Source organism: Acinonyx jubatus, chromosome F2, assembly GCF_027475565.1.
Source record: "Acinonyx jubatus isolate Ajub_Pintada_27869175 chromosome F2, VMU_Ajub_asm_v1.0, whole genome shotgun sequence".
In the NCBI taxonomy this organism is placed as follows: Eukaryota; Metazoa; Chordata; class Mammalia; order Carnivora; family Felidae; genus Acinonyx; species Acinonyx jubatus.
The window spans coordinates 70,177,310-70,181,460 of record NC_069394.1 but is presented as its reverse complement, the minus strand read 5'-3'; the positions used below and the strand labels follow the sequence as shown (position 1 = coordinate 70,181,460).

Below are 4,151 nucleotides of genomic sequence, written 5' to 3'. Positions count from 1 at the left end.
TCACACACGGTGGCTATATGGAGAGCCTCCCCGATCGGACAAGGGAAGAGAGGAAACCTCCACCCAAATCAGCCAGAATACAAAACTTTCATTCAGTATGTGACCAACATTCTCAGTACTTATACATTAACGTTTACATAGAATACACTCTGTTTTTCCACAATACCCAAAGCATCCACGAGTAATAAACACTTAACACTTTTTGATGTATTTTTTAATTTTAGTTTTTAGAACTATGGTAAAATACACATAACGCAAAATTTAACCATCTCAACCATTTTTAAGTGTGATGTTCAGTGGCATTAAACACGTTCACGTTACGGTGCAACCATCACCATCATCCGTCTCCAGAACTTTCTCATCTTCCCAAACTGAAACTGAAACACCAAATCCCCATTCTTCACTCCCCCTCGCTGTCTCTATGAATATCAGTGCCTCGTATCAGGTGGAATAGGACGATATTTGCCCTATTTGGCCCATCCAAATGTGCTCAAGGTTATCCAAGGACATGTCACATGGTCTTTCCCTTTCAGGTTGATGATATTCCATTGTTTGTATAACCGTAATTTTATCATTCATCTGTCAGTGGTGTTCACTGGTGGGTCGACACTGGTGGGTCACTTCCACCTTTTGGCTATTGCAAATAATGCTGCTATAAACAGGAGTATATAGATATAGATGTAGATGTAGATATACATTTGATACTTTGGTAATAGTAATTCAAAAGCAAACCAATTGCCTAATGGCCAGTAACAGGGAACAAAATTACAATTTCATAAACGGAACTCATTGACTCCTTCAATAAACATCCACTATCTTCTGAGTGCCAGGTGTCCAGGGTGAACCCACAGGCTGTCACAGAGTTTCCAGTCACCTGGGGAGGGAGATATTAAACAACCGAACATACCGATCAGCATATAATTATTCACTGCGATCAGTGCTGTGAAGGGGAAGAGGAGGATGCACTGAGAAAGCATCGATTGGGCAACCTGACTCAGGCAGGGTGGTCAGAGAAGGGCTTTCTGACAAGGTGACATTTCACTGAGGCCTGAGAATGAGAGGCCAGGCTGGTGTGGAGTGGGGGGCGGGGAAGAGAAACTTCTGGGTGAGGACACAGCACAAACAAGTTCTGGGCCAGACTCCGGAACTGTTTTTCCAATGCCCCTTCTTCAGATCAGTTCTGACCGTGTTTCCAGTTGCTCAGTGTGACCTGAGTTCCTAACATTCCAGCAGTTCAGAGTTTTAGTTTATGAGCCGAGCATAATTCCACCTGCTGTGGACATGCTTTGTGACTGGAATTGCAGCTTCTTGGGGTGGTGAGAAGCATGAGTATCCTTCTTCTCCAGGCTGTACTTAACCCAGCCTCATCTCAGGACTTGGGGCCTTGAGGAATCCATAACAAGGATCCTTGCTGGTGCCTCCCAAACAGGAGGCGATGGTAAGTAGGGTGAGGGTCTCGGAACTGTTTGGGAAGAGGAGTGCTGTCTCAATATGAAGGACGACTCATATAGAGCACTTTCTGGATAAAAAATGCTTTGAAAGCCTGGACACTTCCTCTTTTTCACTTTATACCTTTTTGACCCCTACGGGAATAATTCTCAAGCCAGGAGACTTTATGCTGCAGAATGGATTGCTAAGGAAGAAGTTCTGGACTTTTGTATAGTCAATCAGAATGGTGGCCAGTGGGAATAAAAAAATGGTAGTTGTAGGGGCGCTCAAGCAACTGACCTTTGATTTCAGCTCAGGTCATGACCTCACAGTTGGTGGGTTCGAGCCCCGTATCAGGCTCTGCGCTGACAGTGTGGAGCCTGCTTGGGATTCTCTCCCTCTGCCCCTCCCCTGTTCATGCTCTGACTCTCTCTGTCTCTCAATAATAAATAAACGTTAAAAAATATTACAAAGTAATAAAACTCCACAAAAACAACATGTATTCTTCCTTTAAGAGATGCAACCTAGTATTTTCTCCTTAATACTGTTCTCTTTAATTATGTTCTATTTAATTTTTAAAATGCCAGTCAAAACCTACTGAAGTGTTGTCATGATTCCCAACGGGGTTAAGACAGTGTGCAACAAGATCTTTGAGCCTTCTGTGGTTCATTACTTGTTCAGTATGTAAAAGTTTATCTCAACAGTCTTTGAGCCCCCTCAGTACAGTATGGTGGGGTTTTTATTTTTTCTTTTTCTTCAGGGCTTAGTACGTGGTACGTGTTTCCCCGGGAAAAATGTTTGAATTAGGTGACACTCTCTTGAATTTTGAACCTCTTGCCATTCCCAGGTTGGCTTGAATCATAAGAGGAAAAAAACTTGTTTGGATGGGTGAATTAAGAGTTTTGGGGAATTTGCCTTCCTCTGATCCAAATTACAACTAGTTGGAATATCTTTTTTTGCTTTGATCTCTCTTGTGTTCATTTGATCATAAACAGCTTTAGGGAGACAGGTTGAGCCTTGGATACTTCTGTAAGTATGAGTTTCCCCACCCACAAAATAAGGAAACCTCTCTTATAAGATTTTGAGGATTAAGTCAAATAATATAGGGAAAGTACTTTAGTAATTCCTCAATATTAACCTTTATAACTATTATCATTTTGACTTTCAAATATGTTAGCTGTTAAGAATCCACAACATTCTCTACCTACATAGTTGGTTCTTTTAGCCTATGTGGTTAAGAGAAAGTAATCAAAAGAAGTTGGAAGGGAAAAGTTCCAGAAGGCTGTGGGCTGTATCTTTTTCACCCCTACATCTCCAACATCTAGCACCCATCATAAGTTACCCAGTAGTTGATAAATAATGACATCATAAGAGAATGAGGATGAAGAAGAGAACAGAAACCTGAGGTCCCAGTTGAAACTCATGATCAGTTGCCCAAGTTCCAAACTGGAGCCAGTTCTGAGACGCCTAGTGATTGAAGATCAAGTCTCTTAAGAATGGATTCTGCAACACAGAGGCAAATATATAAAGTAGTGATTTCTCAGTACTTCCTTAAAGGAACCTAAAGCAATTTACTTTCAGGAATAGGTTATACCCAGCTTGATCACAGGCTGTTGGTTACAGGTCTGAGTTAGTGTTGATTCCTGCCTTTATGGGACTGATAGCTCTGGTCCATCTCATGGTGCATTCTTTTCTATAAGGAAAGAGGAAGGGTAGCAGTTAGCCTTCAAATGGGAGGGACAACATTATACAATCACGATCTAGTCTGAAGGATATATTGATTCTCTTGCACTCTGTCATAATATAGTCTGAAAGATCCGGATCGGCTGGACATTCTGAAGAATATTGATCCACTATGACAAGTACTTTGAATACCTTGGAAAGATAAATTCTCCAGAGGGTAAGAACTAAACCCTACAGAGGTTCAGGGACCCATCGCACCCACCTATTGAAGATGATAGGTGTCCAGTGGGTTGGGGTGTGCCAGGATAGGCTCCCCAAAGTAAGAAACAGGTAACTTGTTCTTAATAAGGACAAAGTAAGGGAAAAGTGGGTGCCTTGAACCCACTGCTGCTAAGAAAGAAGCAAGACCATTATTAAACCTTTTGGTTTTTTTGTTTTTTAATTTTTTAAAGCTTATTTATTTACTTATTTATTTTGAGAGAGGGAGAGAGAGAGTGGAAGTGGAGCAGAGGGAGAGGGAGAGAGAGAGAGAGAGAGAATCCCAAGCAGGCTTTGCACTGTCAGCACAGAGCCCGATGCAGGGCTTGATCCCATGAACTGTGAGAGCATGACCGGAGCTGAAACCAAGAGTCAGACACTCAACCTACTGAGCCACCCAGGCACCCCGACCATTTGGCTTTTGAGAGCAGTATATTATATACTTGAGAATATTTCTCTAACTAATTAAGTGACATGGAAGGTTGCTAGTTTTGCATTGGACCCAGAACAAGAAAAGTCCTTATAGTAAAAGCAGTCCCGCTGTTTGGAATATATGATCCAGCAGACTTCATGGTCATACAGGTATCTGGTTAGAAAGGGCTGCTGATTGGAGGCTTTTCCAAGCCCCCAAAGGAAAATTCCAGCACAGACTTCTAGGGTTCTGGAGCAAGCCCTACTGCCTGTAGCAGAGTATCATACATCATTTGAAAAATATCTCTTGATTTGTTATTGGGTACTGGTAGAGAAAGAACATCTCAATATGGAGTAGATATCAATTGAGC

General features: G+C 41.9%; 1 long non-coding RNA gene across 1 annotated transcript; it reads right to left on the bottom strand.

Moving 5' to 3' along the window:
* Positions 1-221: 221 nt before the first annotated feature.
* On the bottom strand, positions 222-3,381 carry LOC113594708 (uncharacterized). The gene is made up of 3 exons (XR_003415125.2): positions 3,023-3,381; positions 2,830-2,931; positions 222-874 (listed from the first exon to the last, which is right to left on the bottom strand). It is a non-coding gene; the product is annotated as an uncharacterized LOC113594708 (long non-coding RNA).
* Positions 3,382-4,151: the final 770 nt, after the last annotated feature.